The sequence below is a fragment of the Anguilla rostrata genome, chromosome 5 (assembly GCF_018555375.3).
Source record: "Anguilla rostrata isolate EN2019 chromosome 5, ASM1855537v3, whole genome shotgun sequence".
NCBI classification, from domain to species: domain Eukaryota; kingdom Metazoa; phylum Chordata; class Actinopteri; order Anguilliformes; family Anguillidae; genus Anguilla; species Anguilla rostrata.
The window spans coordinates 40,976,869-40,990,934 of record NC_057937.1 but is presented as its reverse complement, the minus strand read 5'-3'; the positions used below and the strand labels follow the sequence as shown (position 1 = coordinate 40,990,934).

General features: G+C 43.0%; 1 protein-coding gene across 1 annotated transcript in view; it reads left to right on the top strand.

Moving 5' to 3' along the window:
* LOC135255282 (transmembrane protein 263-A-like) overlaps positions 1 to 14,066 on the top strand; it is a 69,418-nt gene that overhangs the window by 52,140 nt on the left and 3,212 nt on the right. The gene's annotated exons all lie outside the window — the stretch shown is intronic.

Below are 14,066 nucleotides of genomic sequence, written 5' to 3'. Positions count from 1 at the left end.
TGTCTGGCTATTTGTAATGAAGGAGTCATTTCTCCAGCGCTTAACTCATTGTGATTTTCTCAGCACAAGGCTGGCAGAAGTCTTGTCTTTAAGACGATGGTCAAACAGCCGACACCGTGGTTTCATTTAGCGTCTTTCAGAAGGCTTCAACTTATCAGCTCACCACAGGAAGCCAGTTCTTTCTGTGGAAATAATAAAAAGGAAAGTGAAGCAGAACACTGTTTTTATTCTTTAAAGTCCCAGTCTCTAGGGATGCGTATCATCCGGATCTTGTTAATTCATAGATTTGGTTGTTTTGTTTTGACGTTCTTTTTCCATTTGGGTCTTTATCCTGTCATTATACAATTGGCCTATTTACACCCATCTTTCACCCTTCAAATTCACTGAAGCCGTTTTATCTTCGACTGTTCCAGCACTTTGATGTGGCAGTTCCACATGAATAAATGAATACAATGGCATGTACTATTCCTGTTGGTAGAGCTATGCATTTGAGGAACTGCTGGGATTCTTCTCCTTCCAGTCGCAGAAGACTTTAAACTGAAGAAGAATGGCAGCTCCCGTGCCTACCAAGTATTGTAGCTGGTATGAATACATTTATTGGAATATCTTAACCTTTTCCTCTGATCCTTGAAATGCCATTGTTCTGTGGCATGTATCTGAAGAAAAAGTGACATTTACTTGTGACTGTGGAATAGGATTGACCTTTTAAGGTTTGTGGTGGCTAGAGAGCCGAAGTGTTTCTTCCTTCCAGGAAGAGAGGAAAATGTGAGAATCCCTTTGTGGCTTTTTCTACTGAAGATAATAAATGCCGTGGTTTTGCCGAGCTTGTCAGAAGAGAACAGATAATTAAAGAGTGCACTCGCGCTCCTAGGAGGGTGAAGTCTTTCTGCAGTCAGACATCACACTGCCCCATAAACAAACCATTGACTCTGAGCGCCGTTCCCCAGACGAGATTACTCTGTGTAAAAGATGAACAAAACAGCCATTTTATTGGCGCATAAATATTCACCTGCTTAATTTCCGCAGCATGAAACCTGGCACCGGTGGTTTTGGGGTAGAGGTATATAACAGAACGTGTATTTGCTGGAAGAATATTTAGAGGAACATTACTGACAGAGGCTTGAGGGAGAGAGGGAGAGAGAGTGAGAGAGAGGAAGAGCAGCATTGATTTTTTGCTTTTTGATAAGATGTTTTTAGTTCTCTGTCTCGCGAGTGGCAGGGAAGTTGTCCCAGATGGCCGAGCGAAATCGTGCCCTGTGGCAGCAGGCACCAGTCACGCAAGACGGGACGGCTGCATGCCCAGTGGCACGGGCAGCTTCAGGGCACCACGGCTGTAGATGGCCCTAGTAGCCATGTCATGCAGCTGTGAGACACAGATTCCATTCATCGTTACTGCTCGTCTTTATTGTTCATTTGTTTTAATACATATGCTTACTGCATCGCAATTATGAGGAGGAAATGTCTTCAATTGTGCTTCCTTCTGAGTTCTGGCAAGGCTCGGATGAGTTTTCATGCAGCTAAGACTGGGCTGTAGGGAGCAATTTCCTTGTATAGCCTTTATCCATATCCTGAGTTTGAATGTGTTATTGATTTAACTGAAAAACTTTCAAGTTAAAATTAAAGCCGTTTTCACCTTAGCCTCAACAGAGTGGAGAAAAAATTGTTGCAGCGGGGTCAAAGGGCACTTTGAAATGGTATTGACCAATTGATGAATTTCATATTCCTGCTTTAAGTCAGGCCCCCCTCCTAAAGATCACTGCGGTTTGTGAATAAGCATGCGGTTCGTGAATATGCGTTTATTTTAACTCCTAGTTTTATCCTGAATTGCATTGATTTTCATTCTGGGAAGTTATGATGACATTGCGACACAAGTGAAATGCATCTAGCTCTGATTTGCATGCCACTGCTGTCTATGTAATAGAATAATTCTGGACTTCATGAACATGTCCAATGTCCACCCTAATTTGGATTATCCAGTGATTTGAATATCTGACTATTGCAGTTAAAAATTAAGTTGCTAACAAGTTGCTATATTGAACCTACAACAACGGTTGCATTCTGACCTTTCGAGTTTCCATACTAACCCGCCGGCACCTGATTACCGTTGTAGCTTCAATATAGCAACTTGTTAGCAACTTACTTTTTAAAAGCACAAAACTACTTAGAAATTCACAGCTGGTACATTAATGGTTGTAATTTATCTTGTTGAACAAAACGTGAAACTCTCTTAGGCGTACGTTAACCACAGACCTTATTTTCTGCAGAAAATGAAATCCCTATGGGAAAAAAAAGGACTGGATATCATTATCATCCTCATCATCACCGTCCTCATAAAATATACTGTGAGCATCAGAAATTCAATTTTAGTGAGTATCATTTCAAGGAGCACCTGTGGCTTACATACAATAAATGAGTCATCGTCAGCCCTTCACTCCTGCATTAACTGAACGGTTTGTGGTGTTGTGGTTTTTTAATATTGAGGTTCATTTGCACAGTTGTGTTCAGTAGATTACAGATTGACACTGAACGCAGCGTGCTAGTCTTCCTTCCATCCGGTACACATCCGGGGTTATAATTTTAAATCACTTATAAGAAAATAACAATAAATAACAGCTGAGAGAGCTGGGTCCGAGGCTGTACAGTATATGCACATCTATCTCTTTAGTGAGGCTCTTTTAATGAGAGTAAGCACCGTTATTAATGAATGATGGTGGCTGTGTGTTGTGGGGAACGGGCCCTGAGCCTGTGCAGCCCGGTAGGTCTCCTCTAGCGCACTAGCATTGCAGGCACGGAGACGGCCTGTCAGCGCGGCCTGCCGAAGAGCAGTCTGGAGCTATTTCAGGTGACTTATGAGCCAGGCCAACCCCAAAAACATTTGTGTGCGCGAGCCGCAATTACAGTCTCCCAGGGTCTTCTCCCAGCTTCCCGGGCTCCCCCCTCGCCTCCAACCCTCCCCCAATCACCCCCGCTCGCCCCCGCTCCCCCCGCCCCACATCCTGCAGAAGCCGGCCGCCCGAAAAATAATCTACTCCATGCTTTTATTTTGATGTATTGTGGGAAGGCTAGTCAGTGATAGCCCTGGCAAAATTACACATGGTGCCCTGCAATCATTTTGAGATTTTCCTTGCCATCTCTCTCTTTCTCTCCCCCCCCTCCCTCTCACTTTCTCTCTCCCCCTCTCCCTCCTCTCTCTTTCTCTGTCTCTCCCCCCTCTCTCTCACTTTCTCTCTCTCTCCCCTCTCCCTCCCCCCCCCCTCTCTCTCTCTCTCTGCAGAGTCATTCAGTATGATGTAGGTAGGCAGTAGCAAAAACAGTTTTTTAATAAGAAATACTGGGATTTTTTTCGGAAACAAAGCAAGGTTTGGCTTCTCTCTTCTGTTCACAAGTCTCATGCTAGCAGGGCTTCATGCAGAGGGTGTGAGCAAGACTGTCGAGACTGTTTATATACTGCCACCCTGTAATTGGCATACATGATAAGTAGTTAAGTAGAAATGAAGTAATGAAGAGGGAATTAATTCTGTCAGGATTTTTTTTTTCTTTCTAAATGTCACACTTTTTTTGACAGCAGGGAAGGCTGTTGTAGCTAAGTGTCAAACTGCAGAACCCCCCCCCCCCCCCAGGCAATTACTTCAGAAAGTTCATAAGTTCAGCAGAAAGAACAATCGGAGAAACATAATGAAGAACTGGCCTGCATTGGAACTGGACCCACCGCAGAGTCAAACTGTTTTTGTTGGATGCGTAAGAGAGATAGGAAAACCTTTGTTAATCCGCACCACCACTTGCAGGCTACTGAGTAAAAAAATAATAGTTAATTGCCACAATCCTGGTTGAAGCACTCCCAGCTAGATTTTAATTGAACCACGTACGTGGAGTTTGGCAAAGTGGCACACTCACCAGCGAGAGTCATCACCCCTGCGCTTCTGCACTTTACTGATGACTTTGGTAATTAAGACTGAGGGAGTGAGTTGGCTCTGCATTGCAAAGTGAATCCGCTTTGTAATTAAACAATGAGCAACAATGGTGCCGGCCCAGAAATGTGTTTTAGAACCTCTCGGGCAGAAGTAAGACAAGAGGAGTTATGCTGTATTTGGAAAGTGAACATGGGTCTTATTTTGCAGTTCTCTTTAAAAGGAAAGCATCGATCTGTTGTTTGGGTCATTGCTGTGATCAAACTTGTTGAGCGTCATAGAGCTTGCTGTTTTATTTGTTTGTTTGTTTGTTTGTTCTTTCTTTCTTTGTTTAGCAGTCAGACGCTGTACAGTGTTTTTGCCAGAAAAAAATTGTTTAGGGTAGGCGCTGGGGGGAGAGCGGGTGTAGGGGGGGAGCACTTGCTGGCTGAAAAAAGGAAGCGCTTTATGCATGGGGGAAAATTTCAACACATGAGATTCTGAGATGTTTTATTTTAGTTGTTTATTATTATTATTATTATTATTATTATCATCCATCAACTCAGGACTTATTTCAGCGAAAATCTTTGGTCCAAATGCATGTCTTTCAAGTTTTATCAATGTTACTGAGTTCACGGCATTTACGCTCTGTTAGAGGCAATACCATGCAATGTCAGTTGCCACATATTTCTCAGATTCCCATTGTCTCATTAAAGTAATCAGATTCAAACTCGTTTGACGCGGATAGCATCTACCCAGTGTCCTTTATCGACAGGCTGCTTAATAATGTTGTTGTCTGTAAAGTTAATATTTTAGACTGGTAGCTACAATATCGGTTCTTTGCAGATTGCTGAAACAGGGTATTTGACGCTAGTCTCGCCCACCACCTGAGGATGGCGTCAAAGGCTGCCATATTTGTGGAACTGGGGTTGTGCAAAATTTACTTTAATACCCATTTTAGGGTACTCGTTTAATTCCACTTACTCGGAAGACTGACATTGCCTAAGTGCTACACATAAATTCAAAAAGCCCGTTTTTGTCATTTGTTAAGAACGTCAAGTTACTCAATTAACATTAAAGAGTTTACTAATTATATTCTTGTTTATTTAACTGATGTGGTCTTATATTAATTATTCACGATAAGAGATCAGTGGAAAATATTTTTCTAGGTAGGTATTATTGCGGTATTACCTTCAAAACGTTAGATACTGTCTTCCTATGTGTGGTGAGCGTTCTGTCGCAAATTGGCTGCCGTGCATCACCCAGGTGGGTGCTACACATTGGTGGTGGGTGAGGTGAGTTCCCTTTCACTGTAAAGCACTTTGAGCATTTGGAAAAGTGCTATATAAATGTAATTAATAATAATAATAATAATAATAATAATAAGGCTATTGATTGATAACAAAATTAAGTGATTTTGAAAGACGGGGTTGTTGCATCATAAATTTAATTGAAGCCTGTTTGTTACCTTTTATGACAGAATGCAGAAAGTGCCTCTCTCTGCATTTTTCCCTTAACATCAGGGGAGGCGCTGGGTAATTTAGGGGAGGCGTACGGCCTCTCCTATAAAGTGCTGGGGGAAACCATCCTGTAGCCAACACTGTACCGCACACCTACAGTCTTCTTATTAAAACTGACCGTGACCCAGGCCTGTTGTTCTTGTGGTGGCCCACTCCAGCAGAATCCTTGTGAAAGCACTGCGCACCACCTCTTTCACACTCTTGTCCTCTGTCCACAAGGACTCCATTCCTCATGTAAATGAAAAATCTGAGTGTGCGACACTCAAAGAGGTGGGCAGCTGGCTTTGTTTCCTTCCAGTGAAGTAGTAGGAGTATTTTTTTTTTTCTCGTGTGGAGAAGCGGTTCAGCCACTGCTAAATTTGGCAATATAATTTCTTGTTTGATGAGAGACCATGCTGTATACCTGGTACTGGGGAGTGGGGGCATTGACCTCAAAATCAGTGGGAGCTGTCTTGATTTCTCTCAGATATAACCTGATTGCGCATGTGGTCCAGTTAGAAGTTTGTCTGTTTCCATCACCTGGTTCTGCTATGCCAATGATTGTGTGACAACACTCCATATTTTTAGTGTCCCCGGCCAAGATACTGCTTTCATAGGTGTTGATCGGATGCAATGCGTGTTTTTTTTCTTCTTTTTTAAATGGTTCTCCAGGCCTTAATTTAAGAACGTGTAATAGTCACCACTGAACTGTAACAGTAGGACCCCGTAATCAGAACTCATTCATGCAAGACCCTGCGAGCTGAAGAAGAAAAGAAGGAGTTGTTGTCGATTTATCTGCGCCAACAATGGGTGCGAAGCCGCTAATAATGATGAGGACGCAGAGACGCGCGAGGCCTTGGGCCTCCTTTCCCACGTATCACACAAAGGCCGCGATGCGCGTAAAAAAACGATTTTGTTTACACGGCTGAGAAAACACAGCCGGAGAATGTTCCGTTTGACTTTTCCCTTTCATTAAAAATGAATTACGCATTATTAAAATGTTGCGTCACTGGGGAGAGATACGTATCGCAGATTCGTTATTAGTTATTGTAAGGCAGATTAGACGCCCGCTCCATTTTAGATGGTAATCCGGGCTACTATCCGTAGATGTGTTTTTTTTTTTCGGCGTGGAGCTCCAGAGGTATTAAGGGAAGGAATCCCATTACAAGAGGTTGCGCTGCCCGTGCTGCAGGAGCGACCTCCAGTTTCGCAATTAAACCTCTTTAGCTCAGGGCTCGTTATCCCGAGATCACATTCACTCTCTCTCTCTCTCACCTCATCAACGCGCATTAAGCTCGGTCTCCGAGTGTTTGCCGTAGGGCTGGGGGAGCGAAGCCTTCCTTCCTTTATTGCTTTTTCTCTCCGAGCCGCGGCACTGAAAGGAACGCCAAGTTTGAGGCCCTTCTGGCGTGATTGAAACCGTGGCAACACAGTGACGACCCCGGTGGGTACAATTTTTTTTTTTTTTCCCCACCTGTAATTATAGCATGTCCTGATCTCAGTCATGCAACACGCTGCATTCTTTTGAAAGCTGCTGTTTGTGCCTGTTCCTTTTTTTTTTCCCCCGCCTGCTGTTTTTCGTCCCTGTTTGTTCCCTTAGTGTTCCGTGATTTATTTTGCTGTTTTCTGAACGCGTTTCGGTGAATTTGTCCGGTGCTGTTACGGTGGCCGCCTTTATACCGCTGGCCGTGTCATCGCACTGATGAATGCGTACAGGTCTCACCTGATGGTTGATTATTAGTCAAATGTTGTGAGGGTGCTTAAAGATAGAGACTTGTGGTGAAACATGACAGAAATGGAGGCAATCCACTGGTATAAGGCAGAGTCGGCCTCTCGTGTCAAAACGTAAACTATTGGCCGTATGCAACCAGTCAGTGAGAAGATGGGTTCTTCACCAGTTTAGCCAACTTCCCTCATCAGACACAGGAGAAAGGGATTCATGTTTATCAATATCCTGAGTTTTATAAACCCTCTGAACACCCACAGAGAGACAGTTTGCAGAGAACATTTGCCAGGTGCAGTATTCTTGAGTGCACTGCAATGTCGTTTGGTTGTTTGTTGGCTAGCTCTAACATTATATCCAAAGAATAATATACCACCTGCTATCCAAAAATACATGCCCCACAGCAATATGTGGTTTACCTGACAACTCTAATATGTCGTTACAAAATTTTAAAGCCTACACTTTCAAGCTAGAAGCAAAACATTTTTGACAGCTTGCAAGGTAGCTGGCAGGCTAACTGTATTTTTTTAAAGGGGACACGCTTTATGGACAACTCTCTGTGCCCACCCAGAGCACTGGCCACTCACAATGCATGGCCGTACATGACTATGGCGATGAATACAAGCTTTGCTACATCCATTTATTTGTTCTGTGAGTGCCTTCAGTAAGTCGTGTCTGGGCCTGTCTGCCTTGGTGTCCCTGAGCCACTTGTGTCTTCACACACTGTCGATTCATGCCGATTCCGGGTGATCTGTTTGCTTTCCGTTGTCTTGAGCTCACTCCGCCGCGATGGCGGGGCGATACGTACGGCTGCCTGTGTAAATCTGGAGTGGAAATTTGCCTTTCCTATTTCCACCCTTCACAAAGCAAGATGATTCGGTAACGCGCAAGTGCATGATCAGCAAAGGAGCGACTCGTATCTCCATTTACTCTGCCTTTGGCCATGCAGATTGCTTTCAGGATGCTATCCGAGTGTGGGATTTGTGTCGGAAGGCTTCTCTTTTTTCATCCGAAGGGTCTATCACTGAGCCGTGCGTCTTTAGATCATCCTTAGCGTGATTTAGATACAGTATTGTAACAGCCTCTTAATCAGGTTCTGGGTACCATTAGGAGTTGTGCATTGATGAAGTGTTACTGCTTTTAATTAGCATGTACTTGATGGACAACACACAACTGCTTTCAGTTACTGTTATGGCCATCGATTAGCCTAAATAATGAGACCAAACAGAAGCGGTTTGCTGTAATCTGTTAATGTTCATTATGTTTTCTCCAAGCACGGCAGGACACTAGGTATTTATAAATTACTAAAATCTGTTTTTTTCTGTCTTGGTACAATGAAAAGTTTTTAACAAACAAAAAGTCTTTTTTTGTATTGTTTTCAAACTTTTCATTTGTCAAAATTATGGTATCGTAATATAGCCCCTCCCCATCTGCTCATCCTGTATTTATTTCTACTCTTGTTTTTATGTTAATTATCTTGTCTTTCGGCTGCTCTTCTCTTCATTTTCTGTCTGGAGACGGCCTCCGGTTGCAGTCTTATCTCTCACACAAGGTCAGGATTTAATTTCTCATTACCTGCATTCCTCGCTCAAAGAATCCTCACTTTGCGGTTCTTTGTGATCCCTCCAATGGGGCCCGTCTCCGTGCTCCGCTATTGGCTGCAGCTCAGAAAGGAGCTCTGCCGTGTGTGGGCGAGCGTCCCGGTCAGCAGTCTGAGATAGCGCCGCCATTGAGTCCCGGGCTTAATCTGACATCGCTTTTCTTTGATTCGCTTCTCCGATGAAGGCTGGTCAAAAGGCGAACGCGAATGTGGCGAAGGACGCCCGCAAAATTTCACGGCTGCGAGAAGCCCTAGACCTCTGCGAGCATCTCGAGAGCGAAAGTGCGCTCTCGATAGCAGCGCATGCTCATTTCCTCCATTTTATGAGCTGCAGTCCAGAGTGAAGTTGAGGGATCTCTTGAGGGGTTTTCCCCAGCTTGTCCGTGGGTCAAATGTAGACTTTGTCTTTTTGACTGTATCTTTGGCCCCATCTATTATCTACAGCGAGTTCCATAATGCTTGGGAGAAAGGCTTTTTTTTATTTTATTTGGCTCGGTACTCCACAATTTTAGTTTTGTAATCAAACAATCCACATGTGGGTGAAGAGCAAATTCTCAGCTTTTATTAAAATGTATTTTTATATATTTTTCACCATGTGGAAATTATAGCACTTTTTATGCCTAGCCCCTTGATTTCAGGGCACCATAATATTTGGGACAAATGGCCTCACGGGTGTTTCTGATTTGCCAGGTGTGTTCATTTGCTTCCTTTGTGCAGGTATGAGAGACTTTCAGTATCTAGTCTCGATTCTAGTCTTCTGTTAGCCTTTGGAGCCTGTTAATGATGTTTGTCAACATGAGGACCAGAGTTTTGCCAGTAAAATATGTTGCATTGCTACGGGTTCCTGTGTAAAGGGCCATTAACATTGCTTAAACCCATTGAGAGTAGGGACATCGGGGAGGCAGTAGAATTTTTTTTTGGGGGGGGGCAGAGTCCAAGGTGACCCCTTTCTCTTCACCAATGCTGCGTAGTGTGACCGCAGCAGTGCGCAGCGCAAATTAACATTGCCACGGACTGAACGCACTGCTTCACCGGCCAGATTTGATTTAATTGATTATCTGGATTGACTTGTGGGCCGGATCAAAATCTGTGAGGGGTTGCGTCTGGCCCGCAGTCCTTGAGTTTGACTCATGTGGCGTAGGGTTTGAAGATTGATTGAAGATGCGGAGCCGTTCCATTCGCTGCCCTGTTGGCTAGTATCAAGGTTTTAAACTTGATGCGAGCTGTAACAGGCCGCCTGTGCGGTGAAATGAGGAGGGGCGTGACACGAGCACGGCTGGGAACACTGTAGGGCGTTCACGCAGCTGCACGCTGTATTATGCGGCTGCACTCTGTATTAGCTGCAGAGGACTTGCGGCACCAGCAGGGAGACCAGCTAGAAGGGAATTGCAGCGCTCTAGGCATGAGAGTATCAGGGCTTGGACTAGAAGTTGGGCGGGGTCTATGGTGAGGAAGCATTCCGGAAAGATTTGAAAAGCCGCAGCTTTATGTCCCACGGATTTCAAACGAAAATAAATCCCAATAAAATCTGCCACAAAAAAAGTGGCACATTAAAAAAGGAGAATGAAACAATCCTGTTTCAGGCTTATAAATTTCTGATTGATGTGCTGATAAAGTACCAGCAATCAAATGGAACTACATTGAAATACATTTCTTTGACAGTTCCTTTTTTAGTAATGATGTTTTTGTTCTTGTTAAAATAGTTTCTTGGACTCATATGTTTTGTAACCCATAAAACCTTTGATAGCACATCAATAGAAGCGATGGACTGACAGCTTCAATCAAAAGATAGAATTGGCGTAGGCCTGGCATTTCTTTTAAACAGGAAGTGGCATATTTTTCTATCGCAAACACAGACAGGCAGTGACATCCTAGTGATTAGTGGGGTGTGGGTTCAGAAAATTAGTTCCAGGGTCTTTATGAAATGAGCGCACGTGTCACTGTGACATTTAACGGGGAAAGCGAATTTCCGGTTCTTTTAACTGAGCAGAGATGTTTAACTGGGACATAACTGTGTCAGCCCCCACGGGACACCATACTGACATTAAGGAGCTGTGTGCCAAACCCAAGCGCTCACTTTTCAGACTTCAACGAGCTTTAGCCGCTCTCATATTTTAGATGTCAACTTGAACCGCACAAGAGTGTGTATGGTGCAGCGTTTTCGCACATCAAATGTTTGTTTTTTCGAAGAATAAAACAAAAAGATGTGTACATATTTATGCATATTGCATAAGAATGCCATAATGTCAATACATGGAATGAATTGCAATGAATTTGAATTTTTTTTAGTTTGCACTATTTAAATATCATTCTGTAAAGCGCAGAGCTCGATAAATTGTCTGAAATGCTCTGCGCTACGGATTTCTCTGCGCTACGGATTGCCTCCTGTCCTCCAGGAAATGAAGTTTGCATTTGAAGTCGTTTTTCTGCTTTCCGTGGACACGGCGCTTGCGGTGTGCGGCAAGTCACCTGGCCCCGGTCCACTCGCTGCCCTGCCGCGCTGAGATGGAGGTGACCATGAAACCATCTTAGATAACGAGCCGCTGATTCAACTCTGCAGGGGGCGTGAAAGGGCAGAACATTTGTCCTCACTGATTCACAGCAATTTTACTGGGTGTGCTGCCAGCAATATCATCAGGGCAAGATAATTCACGCTCGGCATAAAATATTTCACTTAAATCAAGAAAGCAATCTCTCACACGGTTAGCAGACTCGTGTGTGCTTAATCCCTGTGGTCTTCAGTGTGAAGAACCAATAAACAGTACTCTCGCACTGTTTTTGAGTTTCAGATCCCAAATGTATTGGTCATACGCAGCCGAGGCGTCTTGGTTTTGATTTTCTGCTTTTCACTTCCTGTTTTTGTTTTTACTTCCCTTATTAACTTCACTTATTTCGGTGTGTGTGACGAAGACAGGACAGCTCTTATTAAGCAGTATTAAGTCCTCATGTCCACTAAAACCCAGAGCAGCATACAGCAACTTCCACATTGATTGGTTTACAACAGTAAAGTGTATCTTCATAATTACTTGCTGAGAACATGGCAACCAGATCAAACAGCAGGATTTTACCATAATCCCAAACATTCCTTTTTGTTACTTTCGTAGACTAATGAGCTTGGTAGTAGAAGAATTGCAAATGGTGTTGGCCAGAATCCTACAATAAAAAATATAGGCTTATAAGTATATTTAATCAGAGTTAGATGAATGTGTTAGGTGAGATTTGAATAGTCCTCTTTGCTTTGAATTGTAACATAAAGTGGGGACCATTGATTCCCTGTGGCTGCAGGGGAACCCCTGCCAAATGTCATGGGCGCTCTGAGACTTGGGATGACCAAAGCTGCTTGGAAGAGCGTTGTCAGCAAGATGGAGTAGGCTTTCCTCAGCGATAACAGTGTTAAATACAGTTTCAGCTTAGCACCAAGTGTATTGTACAGCTGTCAGTGTAACTAGAAGGTGTGTGTGTGCGTGTGTGTGCGTATGTGTGTGTGTGTGTGTGTGTGTGTGTGTGTGTATGTGTGTGCAGGGATATCATTATTGATTCTGTGCATTCATTTTTTTTTAATGTTGTCTGTCTCAGAAATATTTAGAGAATACCAGGAGCCATTAAGAATTTATACTTGTCGGTTCTATGTTTTTTTCCTGCAAACAATTTGTCATTAACCATATGGTGGCATGGTTAAATAGAGAATTTACCTTCAGAAAGAGCAAAAGAAATCTGCATTTTCAGAGATGTATCTCATGCTAATCAAGGCAGCTCAAGCACAGGGTTTCTACATTTTCCAGGTCTTCATGCTCAGATCATTAGAGAAATGTCAAAGAAAGGAAAGGGAGAAGACAGGCTGCCTCCACACTGTAGTACTGGACGGCAAGCTGGTGTAGATCCAAGTGTCTGTCGGTCACTGTTATGAAACAAACTCAAATACGGCAAGTATTCTCAAATTTATCTGCAGATTTTCAGTTCAGTTGTACCTGGTTTTATATACAAAACAAGGGTTCATTGTCATCAAATTTTATAATCAACGAACTTATCTAAAATGTAAAAATGCTTATGTATCTAATAGTCTTAATATCTAATTAATTCCCCTTAATTTCAGTGTGGTTTAAATTGGCTGCCTCAGCAGTGTCATCTAATTCTGTCCCTTTAAAGCAGGGTGTTCCTCATGTTGAAGTGATAGTTAGTATGTGTACTCAGTGTCCTGAAAAGCCTGACAAATTTCCCCGTTGGCTTACAAGCCACATAGTACCAGAAGTCTGACTCCTGTTCCACCTTGTATTGTTTTTTAAATGAATATTTATTAAGTCAGAGGGGAGGGAGGGAACAGAGTGATTGATGTGTGCGGCTTTCACTACAATGCGAGTTCAGGACTGAGGAAAGTGAGCATGTGTCATTGTGTCAAATTATCTATAACAGCACTTTGTCATCACGTGTGGAGCTTCTGTTGGTATAGGGGAAGGGGAGGAGATGGGTCATAATAGAAAATTTGCTTTCACGTTTTGCCTAAATTTACAGGTCGATGGTGCATTAATCATAATACAGTAGCAGATGTTGGTATGGCCTGGAAATGGATTAACATCGGAAAGTGTTGTTTTCCAAATCTTTACCTAAATCTGTAAACACAAATAGATGTGTGAGTACTGTATATTCAATAGAGATTGGTCAGGGGTCTGTAATTAAACATAAATTGTGTCTTCCAAGTATGTTTCAATCCAACAGAAATGTGTTTTTTTGTGTGTGTTTAACTCTTGTTTATAATCTACCTCTTTATTTGTAGCTTCCTTTTTCCTGTACGTTTTTTACAAGTTTATTCATGCTGGGTTATAGGATTCTAATCGCAGTCACAGTTTCGCAAATAGTCTCTCTGTTTAAAATCTTTCTCGGTCTCCTCTTTCTCTTAGCTGACATTAGTGGTAGTGGTGCAGCAGTGCGCTTTGTATGTACTGTACTGCTGGGGGGAAAAAAAGGTTTTTGAAAAGCTTTTTGCCGTAACTGAGTCAGTTCAATCAAGTCAGGGAGTCGCACAGGACTGTTTTGCCGTTACCTGTGTAATCATGTTGAAAGAAAGCGATCTTGGCTGTGGAAAGCAATTCCAAAGTGTGAATCTTGAGCGTTATTTAGTTACCGCGGCTTCAGTGTGCACCCACTAAATCATTTTAAATTTAGGACCGTCATGTTTTTCCAGTTGTCTGTTTTCCCCACCTGCTACACAGCAGCAGTCATGCGTAATCCTGGCTTTGTTCAATCCATTCTGCGAAAATGGCTCCAGTGTGTTCTGCTAAGAGTTCACACAGTTGCTCTGGGGAGTTGGAGGGAGAAACTGTGTAGTGTGCACAAAAAGGCTCCCCTAATGAATGCACAGG